Below are 17,809 nucleotides of genomic sequence, written 5' to 3'. Positions count from 1 at the left end.
CAGCCGAAAGTCGCCGGCCACCGGCGCTTCGCTTCGGACAGCTCCGGAGAGCCGTAGTGTGCGTCTGCACTAGACTGCATCCTAGCGAAAAGCTTTGGCAGTGTGTCTCGCAGGGAGATAGCTTAGGAGCGCAGCGCACTTATGCCTCCCTTGTCCAGAACACGATTTTACAGCACACACTAAAAACACTGCCCTTTCCAAGGCAAGATGCCAGATGCTCTCTGATGGCCGTGCTCTCTCCCTGCTCTTGCCCAGCTCGTTGTTTTAACGTGCACATGCCGTCCTGGCATTCAGTGCAGAGTGAAAGCAATCGCAAAAGTCCAGCAGCTGCTGACTCCCAAACACAAGGCGCTGGCTATGTTCTTGCTTCTCGACAACTCAATGCAGCCCTTCATTTCTGCAGTTGCCATCGAGGTCTCTGCATGTCGGAGCCTCAGAGGACGAGCACGAGTTTCCCACGAGGGGCTGCATCAGGACGAAGTCAAAAATCAGGAAAATTGTCCTGGAACACCTTCCATAAGGATGCTAGAAGGGAATTGAAGAGGCAGGCGAGCGGCCACCACCGTCCAGTAGCAGTCCTTAGGGTGTGTGCAAAAGCCCGGTGCTCTTCGGCTTCGTTCTTCGCCCCCGTACAAGCTACCGCTCTGTCCGGCTCCCGGAGCAGGAGAAGCGGCTGCTTCGCGCACACAAGAGCGGAGCGGCAGCCGTACGCTCCGAAGCGCTGCTTCAGCCGAAAGACGCCGGCAACCGGCGCTTGGCTTCGGACAGCAGCCGAGAGCCGTAGTGTGCGTCTGCACTAGACTGCATCCTAGCGAAAAGCTTTGACAGTGTGTCTCGCAGGGAGATAGCTTAGGAGCGCAGCGCACTTATGCCTCCCTTGTCCAGAAACACTGATTTGCTGCACACTCCAAAAACACTGCTCTTTCCATGGTACTATGTAAGCTGCTGTCTGACGCCCGTTCTCTTCTGCCCACTCTTGCCCAGCTGGTTGTTGCAGCGTGCACGTGCCTTCCTGGCATTAAGAGCACAGTGAAGGCAATCGCAAAAGTCCAGCAGCTGCTGACTCCCAAACACAAGGCGCTTGTCTACGTTCTTGCTTCTCGACAACTCAACGCAGCCCTTCATTTCTGCAGCTGCCATCGAGTTTTCTGTATCTCGAGCCTTCTGGGACGAGCACCAATTTCCCAAGAGGGGCTGCATCAGGACGAAGTCAAAACCCAGGAAAGTTGTCTCGGAACACCTTCAATAAAGCATGCCAGCAGTGCAATGAAAAGGCAGGGAGCTTTAGCCACCGTCCTCCAGAATTGCCAAGGCTGTGCACACAATGTCGTCTCCCTGCGGCAACGTTCTTCGCCCTCGTACAAGCTACCGCTCTGTCCGGCTCCCGGAGCAGGAGAAGCGGCTGCTTCGCGCACACAACAGCGGAGCGGCAGCCGTACGCTCCGAAGCGCTGCTTCAGCCGAAAGTCGCCGGCCACCGGCGCTTCGCTTCGGACAGCTCCGGAGAGCCGTAGTGTGCGTCTGCACTAGACTGCATCCTAGCGAAAAGCTTTGGCAGTGTGTCTCGCAGGGAGATAGCTTAGGAGCGCAGCGTACTTATGCCTCCCTTGTCCAGAACACGATTTTACAGCACACACTAAAAACACTGCCCTTTCCAAGGCAAGATGCCAGATGCTCTCTGATGGCCGTGCTCTCTCCCTGCTCTTGCCCAGCTCGTTGTTTTAACGTGCACATGCCTTCCTGGCATTCAGTGCAGAGTGAAAGCAATCGCAAAAGTCCAGCAGCTGCTGACTCCCAAACACAAGGCGCTGGCTATGTTCTTGCTTCTCGACAACTCAATGCAGCCCTTCATTTCTGCAGTTGCCATCGAGGTCTCTGCATGTCGGAGCCTCAGAGGACGAGCACGAGTTTCCCACGAGGGGCTGCATCAGGACGAAGTCAAAAATCAGGAAAATTGTCCTGGAACACCTTCCATAAGGATGCTAGAAGGGAATTGAAGAGGCAGGCGAGCGGCCACCACCGTCCAGTAGCAGTCCTTAGGGTGTGTGCAAAAGCCCGGTGCTCTTCGGCTTCGTTCTTCGCCCCCGTACAAGCTACCGCTCTGTCCGGCTCCCGGAGCAGGAGAAGCGGCTGCTTCGCGCACACAAGAGCGGAGCGGCAGCCGTACGCTCCGAAGCGCTGCTTCAGCCGAAAGACGCCGGCAACCGGCGCTTGGCTTCGGACAGCAGCCGAGAGCCGTAGTGTGCGTCTGCACTAGACTGCATCCTAGCGAAAAGCTTTGACAGTGTGTCTCGCAGGGAGATAGCTTAGGAGCGCAGCGTACTTATGCCTCCCTTGTCCAGAAACACTGATTTGCTGCACACTCCAAAAACACTGCTCTTTCCATGGTACTATGTAAGCTGCTGTCTGACGCCCGTTCTCTTCTGCCCACTCTTGCCCAGCTGGTTGTTGCAGCGTGCACGTGCCTTCCTGGCATTAAGAGCACAGTGAAGGCAATCGCAAAAGTCCAGCAGCTGCTGACTCCCAAACACAAGGCGCTTGTCTACGTTCTTGCTTCTCGACAACTCAACGCAGCCCTTCATTTCTGCAGCTGCCATCGAGTTTTCTGTATCTCGAGCCTTCTGGGACGAGCACCAATTTCCCAGGAGGGGCTGCATCAGGACGAAGTCAAAACCCAGGAAAGTTGTCTCGGAACACCTTCAATAAAGCATGCCAGCAGTGCAATGAAAAGGCAGGGAGCTTTAGCCACCGTCCAGTAGCAGTCGCAAGGCTGTGCACACAATGTCGTCTCCCTGCGGCAACGTTCTTCGCCCTCGTACAAGCTACCGCTCTGTCCGGCTCCCGGAGCAGGAGAAGCGGCTGCTTCGCGCACACAACAGCGGAGCGGCAGCCGTACGCTCCGAAGCGCTGCTTCAGCCGAAAGTCGCCGGCCACCGGCGCTTCGCTTCGGACAGCTCCGGAGAGCCGTAGTGTGCGTCTGCACTAGACTGCATCCTAGCGAAAAGCTTTGGCAGTGTGTCTCGCAGGGAGATAGCTTAGGAGCGCAGCGCACTTATGCCTCCCTTGCCCAGAAACACGATTTTATTGCAAACTCCAAAAACATTGCTCTTTCCAGGGCAATATATAAGCTGTTTTCTGACGGCCGTGATCTTTCGATTACTCTTGCCCAGCTCGTTGTTTCAGCGTGCACGTGCCGCCCTGACAATCAGTGCACAGTGAAAGCAATCGCAAAAGTCCAGCAGCTGCTGACTCCCAAACACAAGGCGCTTGTCTACGTTCTTGCTTCTCCACACTTCAACAGAGTCCTTCATTTCTGCAGCTGCCATCGAGTTTTCTGCATCTCGAGCCTTCTGGGACGAGCACCAATTTCCCAAGAGGGGCTGCATCAGGACGAAGTCAAAACCCAGGAAAGTTGTCTCGGAACACCTTCAATAAAGCATGCCAGCAGTGCAATGAAAAGGCAGGGAGCTTTAGCCACCGTCCTCCAGAATTGCCAAGGCTGTGCACACAATGTCGTCTCCCTGCGGCAACGTTCTTCGCCCTCGTACAAGCTACCGCTCTGTCCGGCTCCCGGAGCAGGAGAAGCGGCTGCTTCGCGCACACAACAGCGGAGCGGCAGCCGTACGCTCCGAAGCGCTGCTTCAGCCGAAAGTCGCCGGCCACCGGCGCTTCGCTTCGGACAGCTCCGGAGAGCCGTAGTGTGCGTCTGCACAAGACTGCATGATAACGAAAAGCTTTGGCAGTGTGTCTCGCAGGGAGATAGCTTAGGAGCGCAGCGTACTTATGCCTCCCTTGCCCAGAAACACGATTTTACAGCACACACTATAAACACTGCCCTTTCCAAGGCAAGATGCCAGATGCTCTCTGATGGCCGTGCTCTCTCCCTGCTCTTGCCCAGCTCGTTGTTTTAACGTGCACATGCCTTCCTGGCATTCAGTGCACAGTGAAAGCAATCGCAAAAGTCCAGCAGCTGCTGACTCCCAAACAGAAGGCGATGGCTATGTTCTTGCTTCTCGACAACTCAACGCAGCCCTTCATTTCTGCAGTTGCCATCGAGGTCTCTGCATGTCGGAGCCTCAGAGGACAAGCACGAGTTTCCCACGAGGGGCTGCATCAGGACGAAGTCAAAAATCAGGAAAATTGTCCTGGAACACCTTCCATAAGGATGCTAGAAGGGAATTGAAGAGGCAGGCGAGCGGCCACCACCGTCCAGTAGCAGTCCTTAGGGAGTGCGCAAAAGCCCGGTGCTCTTCGGCTTCGTTCTTCGCCCTCGTACAAGCTACCGCTCTGACCGGCTCCCGGAGCAGGAGAAGCGGCTGCTTCGCGCACACAACAGCGGAGCGGCAGCCGTACGCTCCGAAGCGCTGCTTCAGCCGAAAGTCGCCGGCCACCGGCGCTTCGCTTCGGACAGCTCCGGAGAGCCGTAGTGTGCGTCTGCACTAGACTGCATCCTAGCGAAAAGCTTTGGCAGTGTGTCTCGCAGGGAGATAGCTTAGGAGCGCAGCGTACTTATGCCTCCCTTGTCCAGAACACGATTTTACAGCACACACTAAAAACACTGCCCTTTCCAAGGCAAGATGCCAGATGCTCTCTGATGGCCGTGCTCTCTCCCTGCTCTTGCCCAGCTCGTTGTTTTAACGTGCACATGCCGTCCTGGCATTCAGTGCAGAGTGAAAGCAATCGCAAAAGTCCAGCAGCTGCTGACTCCCAAACACAAGGCGCTGGCTATGTTCTTGCTTCTCGACAACTCAATGCAGCCCTTCATTTCTGCAGTTGCCATCGAGGTCTCTGCATGTCGGAGCCTCAGAGGACGAGCACGAGTTTCCCACGAGGGGCTGCATCAGGACGAATACAAAAATCAGGAAAATTGTCCTGGAACACCTTCCATAAGGATGCTAGAAGGGAATTGAAGAGGCAGGCGAGCGGCCACCACCGTCCAGTAGCAGTCCTTAGGGTGTGTGCAAAAGCCCGGTGCTCTTCGGCTTCGTTCTTCGCCCCCGTACAAGCTACCGCTCTGTCCGGCTCCCGGAGCAGGAGAAGCGGCTGCTTCGCGCACACAACAGCGGAGCGGCAGCCGTACGCTCCGAAGCGCTGCTTCAGCCGAAAGACGCCGGCCACCGGCGCTTCGCTTCGGACAGCTCCGGAGAGCCGTAGTGTGCGTCTGCACTAGACTGCATCCTAGCGAAAAGCTTTGGCAGTGTGTCTCGCAGGGAGATAGCTTAGGAGCGCAGCGTACTTATGCCTCCCTTGTCCAGAACACGATTTTACAGCACACACTAAAAACACTGCCCTTTCCAAGGCAAGATGCCAGATGCTCTCTGATGGCCGTGCTCTCTCCCTGCTCTTGCCCAGCTCGTTGTTTTAACGTGCACATGCCGTCCTGGCATTCAGTGCACAGTGAAAGCAATCGCAAAAGTCCAGCAGCTGCTGACTCCCAAACACAAGGCGCTGGCTATGTTCTTGCTTCTCGACAACTCAATGCAGCCCTTCGTTTCTGCAGTTGCCATCGAGGTCTCTGCATGTCGGAGCCTCAGAGGACGAGCACGAGTTTCCCACGAGGGGCTGCATCAGGACGAATACAAAAATCAGGAAAATTGTCCTGGAACACCTTCCATAAGGATGCTAGAAGGGAATTGAAGAGGCAGGCGAGCGGCCACCACCGTCCAGTAGCAGTCCTTAGGGTGTGTGCAAAAGCCCGGTGCTCTTCGGCTTCGTTCTTCGCCCCCGTACAAGCTACCGCTCTGTCCGGCTCCCGGAGCAGGAGAAGCGGCTGCTTCGCGCACACAACAGCGGAGCGGCAGCCGTACGCTCCGAAGCGCTGCTTCAGCCGAAAGTCGCCGGCAACCGGCGCTTCGCTTCGGACAGCTCCGGAGAGCCGTAGTGTGCGTCTGCACTAGACTGCATCCTAGCGAAAAGCTTTGACAGTGTGTCTCGCAGGGAGATAGCTTAGGAGCGCAGCGCACTTATGCCTCCCTTGTCCAGAAACACTGATTTGCTGCACACTCCAAAAACACTGCTCTTTCCTTGGTACTATGTAAGCTGCTGTCTGACGCCCGTTCTCTTCTGCCCACTCTTGCCCAGCTCGTTGTTTTAACGTGCACATGCCTTCCTGGCATTCAGTGCACAGTGAAAGCAATCGCAAAAGTCCAGCAGCTGCTGACTCCCAAACAGAAGGCGATGGCTATGTTCTTGCTTCTCGACAACTTAACGCAGCCCTTCATTTCTGCAGTTGCCATCGAGGTCTCTGCATGTCGGAGCCTCAGAGGACAAGCACGAGTTTCCCACGAGGGGCTGCATCAGGACGAAGTCAAAAATCAGGAAAATTGTCCTGGAACACCTTCCATAAGGATGCTAGAAGGGAATTGAAGAGGCAGGCGAGCGGCCACCACCGTCCAGTAGCAGTCCTTAGGGAGTGCGCAAAAGCCCGGTGCTCTTCGGCTTCGTTCTTCGCCCCCGTACAAGCTACCGCTCTGTCCGGCTCCCGGAGCAGGAGAAGCGGCTGCTTCGCGCACACAACAGCGGAGCGGCAGCCGTACGCTCCGAAGCGCTGCTTCAGCCGAAAGACGCCGGCAACCGGCGCTTGGCTTCGGACAGCAGCCGAGAGCCGTAGTGTGCGTCTGCACTAGACTGCATCCTAGCGAAAAGCTTTGACAGTGTGTCTCGCAGGGAGATAGCTTAGGAGCGCAGCGTACTTATGCCTCCCTTGTCCAGAAACACTGATTTGCTGCACACTCCAAAAACACTGCTCTTTCCATGGTACTATGTAAGCTGCTGTCTGACGCCCGTTCTCTTCTGCCCACTCTTGCCCAGCTGGTTGTTGCAGCGTGCACGTGCCTTCCTGGCATTAAGAGCACAGTGAAGGCAATCGCAAAAGTCCAGCAGCTGCTGACTCCCAAACACAAGGCGCTTGTCTACGTTCTTGCTTCTCGACAACTCAACGCAGCCCTTCATTTCTGCAGCTGCCATCGAGTTTTCTGTATCTCGAGCCTTCTGGGACGAGCACCAATTTCCCAGGAGGGGCTGCATCAGGACGAAGTCAAAACCCAGGAAAGTTGTCTCGGAACACCTTCAATAAAGCATGCCAGCAGTGCAATGAAAAGGCAGGGAGCTTTAGCCACCGTCCAGTAGCAGTCGCAAGGCTGTGCACACAATGTCGTCTCCCTGCGGCAACGTTCTTCGCCCTCGTACAAGCTACCGCTCTGTCCGGCTCCCGGAGCAGGAGAAGCGGCTGCTTCGCGCACACAACAGCGGAGCGGCAGCCGTACGCTCCGAAGCGCTGCTTCAGCCGAAAGTCGCCGGCCACCGGCGCTTCGCTTCGGACAGCTCCGGAGAGCCGTAGTGTGCGTCTGCACTAGACTGCATCCTAGCGAAAAGCTTTGGCAGTGTGTCTCGCAGGGAGATAGCTTAGGAGCGCAGCGCACTTATGCCTCCCTTGCCCAGAAACACGATTTTATTGCAAACTCCAAAAACATTGCTCTTTCCAGGGCAATATATAAGCTGTTTTCTGACGGCCGTGATCTTTCGATTACTCTTGCCCAGCTCGTTGTTTCAGCGTGCACGTGCCGCCCTGACAATCAGTGCACAGTGAAAGCAATCGCAAAAGTCCAGCAGCTGCTGACTCCCAAACACAAGGCGCTTGTCTACGTTCTTGCTTCTCCACACTTCAACAGAGTCCTTCATTTCTGCAGCTGCCATCGAGTTTTCTGCATCTCGAGCCTTCTGGGACGAGCACCAATTTCCCAAGAGGGGCTGCATCAGGACGAAGTCAAAACCCAGGAAAGTTGTCTCGGAACACCTTCAATAAAGCATGCCAGCAGTGCAATGAAAAGGCAGGGAGCTTTAGCCACCGTCCTCCAGAATTGCCAAGGCTGTGCACACAATGTCGTCTCCCTGCGACAACGTTCTTCGCCCTCGTACAAGCTACCGCTCTGTCCGGCTCCCGGAGCAGGAGAAGCGGCTGCTTCGCGCACACAACAGCGGAGCGGCAGCCGTACGCTCCGAAGCGCTGCTTCAGCCGAAAGTCGCCGGCCACCGGCGCTTCGCTTCGGACAGCTCCGGAGAGCCGTAGTGTGCGTCTGCACAAGACTGCATGATAACGAAAAGCTTTGGCAGTGTGTCTCGCAGGGAGATAGCTTAGGAGCGCAGCGTACTTATGCCTCCCTTGCCCAGAAACACGATTTTACAGCACACACTATAAACACTGCCCTTTCCAAGGCAAGATGCCAGATGCTCTCTGATGGCCGTGCTCTCTCCCTGCTCTTGCCCAGCTCGTTGTTTTAACGTGCACATGCCTTCCTGGCATTCAGTGCACAGTGAAAGCAATCGCAAAAGTCCAGCAGCTGCTGACTCCCAAACAGAAGGCGATGGCTATGTTCTTGCTTCTCGACAACTCAACGCAGCCCTTCATTTCTGCAGTTGCCATCGAGGTCTCTGCATGTCGGAGCCTCAGAGGACAAGCACGAGTTTCCCACGAGGGGCTGCATCAGGACGAAGTCAAAAATCAGGAAAATTGTCCTGGAACACCTTCCATAAGGATGCTAGAAGGGAATTGAAGAGGCAGGCGAGCGGCCACCACCGTCCAGTAGCAGTCCTTAGGGAGTGCGCAAAAGCCCGGTGCTCTTCGGCTTCGTTCTTCGCCCTCGTACAAGCTACCGCTCTGACCGGCTCCCGGAGCAGGAGAAGCGGCTGCTTCGCGCACACAACAGCGGAGCGGCAGCCGTACGCTCCGAAGCGCTGCTTCAGCCGAAAGTCGCCGGCCACCGGCGCTTCGCTTCGGACAGCTCCGGAGAGCCGTAGTGTGCGTCTGCACTAGACTGCATCCTAGCGAAAAGCTTTGGCAGTGTGTCTCGCAGGGAGATAGCTTAGGAGCGCAGCGTACTTATGCCTCCCTTGTCCAGAACACGATTTTACAGCACACACTAAAAACACTGCCCTTTCCAAGGCAAGATGCCAGATGCTCTCTGATGGCCGTGCTCTCTCCCTGCTCTTGCCCAGCTCGTTGTTTTAACGTGCACATGCCGTCCTGGCATTCAGTGCAGAGTGAAAGCAATCGCAAAAGTCCAGCAGCTGCTGACTCCCAAACACAAGGCGCTGGCTATGTTCTTGCTTCTCGACAACTCAATGCAGCCCTTCATTTCTGCAGTTGCCATCGAGGTCTCTGCATGTCGGAGCCTCAGAGGACGAGCACGAGTTTCCCACGAGGGGCTGCATCAGGACGAATACAAAAATCAGGAAAATTGTCCTGGAACACCTTCCATAAGGATGCTAGAAGGGAATTGAAGAGGCAGGCGAGCGGCCACCACCGTCCAGTAGCAGTCCTTAGGGTGTGTGCAAAAGCCCGGTGCTCTTCGGCTTCGTTATTCGCCCCCGTACAAGCTACCGCTCTGTCCGGCTCCCGGAGCAGGAGAAGCGGCTGCTTCGCGCACACAACAGCGGAGCGGCAGCCGTACGCTCCGAAGCGCTGCTTCAGCCGAAAGACGCCGGCCACCGGCGCTTCGCTTCGGACAGCTCCGGAGAGCCGTAGTGTGCGTCTGCACTAGACTGCATCCTAGCGAAAAGCTTTGGCAGTGTGTCTCGCAGGGAGATAGCTTAGGAGCGCAGCGTACTTATGCCTCCCTTGTCCAGAACACGATTTTACAGCACACACTAAAAACACTGCCCTTTCCAAGGCAAGATGCCAGATGCTCTCTGATGGCCGTGCTCTCTCCCTGCTCTTGCCCAGCTCGTTGTTTTAACGTGCACATGCCGTCCTGGCATTCAGTGCAGAGTGAAAGCAATCGCAAAAGTCCAGCAGCTGCTGACTCCCAAACACAAGGCGCTGGCTATGTTCTTGCTTCTCGACAACTCAATGCAGCCCTTCATTTCTGCAGTTGCCATCGAGGTCTCTGCATGTCGGAGCCTCAGAGGACGAGCACGAGTTTCCCACGAGGGGCTGCATCAGGACGAATACAAAAATCAGGAAAATTGTCCTGGAACACCTTCCATAAGGATGCTAGAAGGGAATTGAAGAGGCAGGCGAGCGGCCACCACCGTCCAGTAGCAGTCCTTAGGGTGTGTGCAAAAGCCCGGTGCTCTTCGGCTTCGTTATTCGCCCCCGTACAAGCTACCGCTCTGTCCGGCTCCCGGAGCAGGAGAAGCGGCTGCTTCGCGCACACAACAGCGGAGCGGCAGCCGTACGCTCCGAAGCGCTGCTTCAGCCGAAAGACGCCGGCCACCGGCGCTTCGCTTCGGACAGCTCCGGAGAGCCGTAGTGTGCGTCTGCACTAGACTGCATCCTAGCGAAAAGCTTTGGCAGTGTGTCTCGCAGGGAGATAGCTTAGGAGCGCAGCGTACTTATGCCTCCCTTGTCCAGAACACGATTTTACAGCACACACTAAAAACACTGCCCTTTCCAAGGCAAGATGCCAGATGCTCTCTGATGGCCGTGCTCTCTCCCTGCTCTTGCCCAGCTCGTTGTTTTAACGTGCACATGCCGTCCTGGCATTCAGTGCACAGTGAAAGCAATCGCAAAAGTCCAGCAGCTGCTGACTCCCAAACACAAGGCGCTGGCTATGTTCTTGCTTCTCGACAACTCAATGCAGCCCTTCGTTTCTGCAGTTGCCATCGAGGTCTCTGCATGTCGGAGCCTCAGAGGACGAGCACGAGTTTCCCACGAGGGGCTGCATCAGGACGAATACAAAAATCAGGAAAATTGTCCTGGAACACCTTCCATAAGGATGCTAGAAGGGAATTGAAGAGGCAGGCGAGCGGCCACCACCGTCCAGTAGCAGTCCTTAGGGTGTGTGCAAAAGCCCGGTGCTCTTCGGCTTCGTTCTTCGCCCCCGTACAAGCTACCGCTCTGTCCGGCTCCCGGAGCAGGAGAAGCGGCTGCTTCGCGCACACAACAGCGGAGCGGCAGCCGTACGCTCCGAAGCGCTGCTTCAGCCGAAAGTCGCCGGCAACCGGCGCTTCGCTTCGGACAGCTCCGGAGAGCCGTAGTGTGCGTCTGCACTAGACTGCATCCTAGCGAAAAGCTTTGACAGTGTGTCTCGCAGGGAGATAGCTTAGGAGCGCAGCGCACTTATGCCTCCCTTGTCCAGAAACACTGATTTGCTGCACACTCCAAAAACACTGCTCTTTCCTTGGTACTATGTAAGCTGCTGTCTGACGCCCGTTCTCTTCTGCCCACTCTTGCCCAGCTCGTTGTTTTAACGTGCACATGCCTTCCTGGCATTCAGTGCACAGTGAAAGCAATCGCAAAAGTCCAGCAGCTGCTGACTCCCAAACAGAAGGCGATGGCTATGTTCTTGCTTCTCGACAACTTAACGCAGCCCTTCATTTCTGCAGTTGCCATCGAGGTCTCTGCATGTCGGAGCCTCAGAGGACAAGCACGAGTTTCCCACGAGGGGCTGCATCAGGACGAAGTCAAAAATCAGGAAAATTGTCCTGGAACACCTTCCATAAGGATGCTAGAAGGGAATTGAAGAGGCAGGCGAGCGGCCACCACCGTCCAGTAGCAATCCTTAGGGAGTGCGCAAAAGCCCGGTGCTCTTCGGCTTCGTTCTTCGCCCTCGTACAAGCTACCGCTCTGTCCGGCTCCCGGAGCAGGAGAAGCGGCTGCTTCGCGCACACAACAGCGGAGCGGCAGCCGTACGCTCCGAAGCGCAGCTTCAGCCGAAAGTCGCCGGCCACCGGCGCTTCGCTTCGGACAGCTCCGGAGAGCCGTAGTGTGCGTCTGCACTAGACTGCATCCTAGCGAAAAGCTTTGGCAGTGTGTCTCGCAGGGAGATAGCTTAGGAGCGCAGCGTACTTATGCCTCCCTTGTCCAGAACACGATTTTACAGCACACACTAAAAACACTGCCCTTTCCAAGGCAAGATGCCAGATGCTCTCTGATGGCCGTGCTCTCTCCCTGCTCTTGCCCAGCTCGTTGTTTTAACGTGCACATGCCGTCCTGGCATTCAGTGCAGAGTGAAAGCAATCGCAAAAGTCCAGCAGCTGCTGACTCCCAAACACAAGGCGCTGGCTATGTTCTTGCTTCTCGACAACTCAATGCAGCCCTTCATTTCTGCAGTTGCCATCGAGGTCTCTGCATGTCGGAGCCTCAGAGGACGAGCACGAGTTTCCCACGAGGGGCTGCATCAGGACGAATACAAAAATCAGGAAAATTGTCCTGGAACACCTTCCATAAGGATGCTAGAAGGGAATTGAAGAGGCAGGCGAGCGGCCACCACCGTCCAGTAGCAGTCCTTAGGGTGTGTGCAAAAGCCCGGTGCTCTTCGGCTTCGTTCTTCGCCCCCGTACAAGCTACCGCTCTGTCCGGCTCCCGGAGCAGGAGAAGCGGCTGCTTCGCGCACACAAGAGCGGAGCGGCAGCCGTACGCTCCGAAGCGCTGCTTCAGCCGAAAGACGCCGGCAACCGGCGCTTGGCTTCGGACAGCAGCCGAGAGCCGTAGTGTGCGTCTGCACTAGACTGCATCCTAGCGAAAAGCTTTGACAGTGTGTCTCGCAGGGAGATAGCTTAGGAGCGCAGCGCACTTATGCCTCCCTTGTCCAGAAACACTGATTTGCTGCACACTCCAAAAACACTGCTCTTTCCATGGTACTATGTAAGCTGCTGTCTGACGCCCGTTCTCTTCTGCCCACTCTTGCCCAGCTGGTTGTTGCAGCGTGCACGTGCCTTCCTGGCATTAAGAGCACAGTGAAGGCAATCGCAAAAGTCCAGCAGCTGCTGACTCCCAAACACAAGGCGCTTGTCTACGTTCTTGCTTCTCGACAACTCAACGCAGCCCTTCATTTCTGCAGCTGCCATCGAGTTTTCTGTATCTCGAGCCTTCTGGGACGAGCACCAATTTCCCAAGAGGGGCTGCATCAGGACGAAGTCAAAACCCAGGAAAGTTGTCTCGGAACACCTTCAATAAAGCATGCCAGCAGTGCATTGAAAAGGCAGGGAGCTTTAGCCACCGTCCTCTAGCAGTCGCAAGGCTGTGCACACAATGTCGTCTCCCTGCGGCAACGTTCTTCGCCCTCGTACAAGCTACCGCACTGTCCGGCTCCCGGAGCAGGAGAAGCGGCTGCTTCGCGCACACAACAGCGGAGCGGCAGCCGTACGCTCCGAAGCGCTGCTTCAGCCGAAAGTCGCCGGCCACCGGCGCTTCGCTTCGGACAGCTCCGGAGAGCCGTAGTGTGCGTCTGCACTAGACTGCATCCTAGCGAAAAGCTTTGGCAGTGTGTCTCGCAGGGAGATAGCTTAGGAGCGCAGCGCACTTATGCCTCCCTTGCCCAGAAACACGATTTTATTGCAAACTCCAAAAACATTGCTCTTTCCAGGGCAATATATAAGCTGTTTTCTGACGGCCGTGATCTTTCGATTACTCTTGCCCAGCTCGTTGTTTCAGCGTGCACGTGCCGCCCTGACAATCAGTGCACAGTGAAAGCAATCGCAAAAGTCCAGCAGCTGCTGACTCCCAAACACAAGGCGCTTGTCTACGTTCTTGCTTCTCCACACTTCAACAGAGTCCTTCATTTCTGCAGCTGCCATCGAGTTTTCTGCATCTCGAGCCTTCTGGGACGAGCACCAATTTCCCAGGAGGGGCTGCATCAGGACGAAGTCAAAACCCAGGAAAGTTGTCTCGGAACACCTTCAATAAAGCATGCCAGCAGTGCAATGAAAAGGCAGGGAGCTTTAGCCACCGTCCTCCAGAATTGCCAAGGCTGTGCACACAATGTCGTCTCCCTGCGGCAACGTTCTTCGCCCTCGTACAAGCTACCGCTCTGTCCGGCTCCCGGAGCAGGAGAAGCGGCTGCTTCGCGCACACAACAGCGGAGCGGCAGCCGTACGCTCCGAAGCGCTGCTTCAGCCGAAAGTCGCCGGCCACCGGCGCTTCGCTTCGGACAGCTCCGGAGAGCCGTAGTGTGCGTCTGCACTAGACTGCATCCTAGCGAAAAGCTTTGGCAGTGTGTCTCGCAGGGAGATAGCTTAGGAGCGCAGCGTACTTATGCCTCCCTTGTCCAGAACACGATTTTACAGCACACACTAAAAACACTGCCCTTTCCAAGGCAAGATGCCAGATGCTCTCTGATGGCCGTGCTCTCTCCCTGCTCTTGCCCAGCTCGTTGTTTTAACGTGCACATGCCGTCCTGGCATTCAGTGCAGAGTGAAAGCAATCGCAAAAGTCCAGCAGCTGCTGACTCCCAAACACAAGGCGCTGGCTATGTTCTTGCTTCTCGACAACTCAATGCAGCCCTTCATTTCTGCAGTTGCCATCGAGGTCTCTGCATGTCGGAGCCTCAGAGGACGAGCACGAGTTTCCCACGAGGGGCTGCATCAGGACGAATACAAAAATCAGGAAAATTGTCCTGGAACACCTTCCATAAGGATGCTAGAAGGGAATTGAAGAGGCAGGCGAGCGGCCACCACCGTCCAGTAGCAGTCCTTAGGGTGTGTGCAAAAGCCCGGTGCTCTTCGGCTTCGTTCTTCGCCCCCGTACAAGCTACCGCTCTGTCCGGCTCCCGGAGCAGGAGAAGCGGCTGCTTCGCGCACACAAGAGCGGAGCGGCAGCCGTACGCTCCGAAGCGCTGCTTCAGCCGAAAGACGCCGGCAACCGGCGCTTGGCTTCGGACAGCAGCCGAGAGCCGTAGTGTGCGTCTGCACTAGACTGCATCCTAGCGAAAAGCTTTGACAGTGTGTCTCGCAGGGAGATAGCTTAGGAGCGCAGCGCACTTATGCCTCCCTTGTCCAGAAACACTGATTTGCTGCACACTCCAAAAACACTGCTCTTTCCATGGTACTATGTAAGCTGCTGTCTGACGCCCGTTCTCTTCTGCCCACTCTTGCCCAGCTGGTTGTTGCAGCGTGCACGTGCCTTCCTGGCATTAAGAGCACAGTGAAGGCAATCGCAAAAGTCCAGCAGCTGCTGACTCCCAAACACAAGGCGCTTGTCTACGTTCTTGCTTCTCGACAACTCAACGCAGCCCTTCATTTCTGCAGCTGCCATCGAGTTTTCTGTATCTCGAGCCTTCTGGGACGAGCACCAATTTCCCAAGAGGGGCTGCATCAGGACGAAGTCAAAACCCAGGAAAGTTGTCTCGGAACACCTTCAATAAAGCATGCCAGCAGTGCATTGAAAAGGCAGGGAGCTTTAGCCACCGTCCTCTAGCAGTCGCAAGGCTGTGCACACAATGTCGTCTCCCTGCGGCAACGTTCTTCGCCCTCGTACAAGCTACCGCACTGTCCGGCTCCCGGAGCAGGAGAAGCGGCTGCTTCGCGCACACAACAGCGGAGCGGCAGCCGTACGCTCCGAAGCGCTGCTTCAGCCGAAAGTCGCCGGCCACCGGCGCTTCGCTTCGGACAGCTCCGGAGAGCCGTAGTGTGCGTCTGCACTAGACTGCATCCTAGCGAAAAGCTTTGGCAGTGTGTCTCGCAGGGAGATAGCTTAGGAGCGCAGCGCACTTATGCCTCCCTTGCCCAGAAACACGATTTTATTGCAAACTCCAAAAACATTGCTCTTTCCAGGGCAATATATAAGCTGTTTTCTGACGGCCGTGATCTTTCGATTACTCTTGCCCAGCTCGTTGTTTCAGCGTGCACGTGCCGCCCTGACAATCAGTGCACAGTGAAAGCAATCGCAAAAGTCCAGCAGCTGCTGACTCCCAAACACAAGGCGCTTGTCTACGTTCTTGCTTCTCCACACTTCAACAGAGTCCTTCATTTCTGCAGCTGCCATCGAGTTTTCTGCATCTCGAGCCTTCTGGGACGAGCACCAATTTCCCAGGAGGGGCTGCATCAGGACGAAGTCAAAACCCAGGAAAGTTGTCTCGGAACACCTTCAATAAAGCATGCCAGCAGTGCAATGAAAAGGCAGGGAGCTTTAGCCACCGTCCTCCAGAATTGCCAAGGCTGTGCACACAATGTCGTCTCCCTGCGGCAACGTTCTTCGCCCTCGTACAAGCTACCGCTCTGTCCGGCTCCCGGAGCAGGAGAAGCGGCTGCTTCGCGCACACAACAGCGGAGCGGCAGCCGTACGCTCCGAAGCGCTGCTTCAGCCGAAAGTCGCCGGCCACCGGCGCTTCGCTTCGGACAGCTCCGGAGAGCCGTAGTGTGCGTCTGCACTAGACTGCATCCTAGCGAAAAGCTTTGGCAGTGTGTCTCGCAGGGAGATAGCTTAGGAGCGCAGCGTACTTATGCCTCCCTTGTCCAGAACACGATTTTACAGCACACACTAAAAACACTGCCCTTTCCAAGGCAAGATGCCAGATGCTCTCTGATGGCCGTGCTCTCTCCCTGCTCTTGCCCAGCTCGTTGTTTTAACGTGCACATGCCTTCCTGGCATTCAGTGCAGAGTGAAAGCAATCGCAAAAGTCCAGCAGCTGCTGACTCCCAAACACAAGGCGCTGGCTATGTTCTTGCTTCTCGACAACTCAATGCAGCCCTTCATTTCTGCAGTTGCCATCGAGGTCTCTGCATGTCGGAGCCTCAGAGGACGAGCACGAGTTTCCCACGAGGGGCTGCATCAGGACGAAGTCAAAAATCAGGAAAATTGTCCTGGAACACCTTCCATAAGGATGCTAGAAGGGAATTGAAGAGGCAGGCGAGCGGCCACCACCGTCCAGTAGCAGTCCTTAGGGTGTGTGCAAAAGCCCGGTGCTCTTCGGCTTCGTTCTTCGCCCTCGTACAAGCTACCGCTCTGTCCGGCTCCCGGAGCAGGAGAAGCGGCTGCTTCGCGCACACAAGAGCGGAGCGGCAGCCGTACGCTCCGAAGCGCTGCTTCAGCCGAAAGACGCCGGCAACCGGCGCTTGGCTTCGGACAGCAGCCGAGAGCCGTAGTGTGCGTCTGCACTAGACTGCATCCTAGCGAAAAGCTTTGACAGTGTGTCTCGCAGGGAGATAGCTTAGGAGCGCAGCGTACTTATGCCTCCCTTGTCCAGAAACACTGATTTGCTGCACACTCCAAAAACACTGCTCTTTCCATGGTACTATGTAAGCTGCTGTCTGACGCCCGTTCTCTTCTGCCCACTCTTGCCCAGCTGGTTGTTGCAGCGTGCACGTGCCTTCCTGGCATTAAGAGCACAGTGAAGGCAATCGCAAAAGTCCAGCAGCTGCTGACTCCCAAACACAAGGCGCTTGTCTACGTTCTTGCTTCTCGACAACTCAACGCAGCCCTTCATTTCTGCAGCTGCCATCGAGTTTTCTGTATCTCGAGCCTTCTGGGACGAGCACCAATTTCCCAGGAGGGGCTGCATCAGGACGAAGTCAAAACCCAGGAAAGTTGTCTCGGAACACCTTCAATAAAGCATGCCAGCAGTGCATTGAAAAGGCAGGGAGCTTTAGCCACCGTCCTCTAGCAGTCGCAAGGCTGTGCACACAATGTCGTCTCCCTGCGGCAACGTTCTTCGCCCTCGTACAAGCTACCGCTCTGTCCGGCTCCCGGAGCAGGAGAAGCGGCTGCTTCGCGCACACAACAGCGGAGCGGCAGCCGTACGCTCCGAAGCGCTGCTTCAGCCGAAAGTCGCCGGCCACCGGCGCTTCGCTTCGGACAGCTCCGGAGAGCCGTAGTGTGCGTCTGCACTAGACTGCATCCTAGCGAAAAGCTTTGGCAGTGTGTCTCGCAGGGAGATAGCTTAGGAGCGCAGCGCACTTATGCCTCCCTTGTCCAGAAACACGATTTTATTGCAAACTCCAAAAACATTGCTCTTTCCAGGGCAATATATAAGCTGTTTTCTGACGGCCGTGATCTTTCGATTACTCTTGCCCAGCTCGTTGTTTCAGCGTGCACGTGCCGCCCTGACAATCAGTGCACAGTGAAAGCAATCGCAAAAGTCCAGCAGCTGCTG

This window comes from Lonchura striata, chromosome 12, assembly GCF_050655825.1.
Source record: "Lonchura striata isolate lonStrDom1 chromosome 12, ASM5065582v1, whole genome shotgun sequence".
Classification (NCBI taxonomy): domain Eukaryota; kingdom Metazoa; phylum Chordata; class Aves; order Passeriformes; family Estrildidae; genus Lonchura; species Lonchura striata.
The sequence above is the reverse complement of the archived record's forward strand: the minus strand, read 5'-3'. Positions refer to the sequence as shown.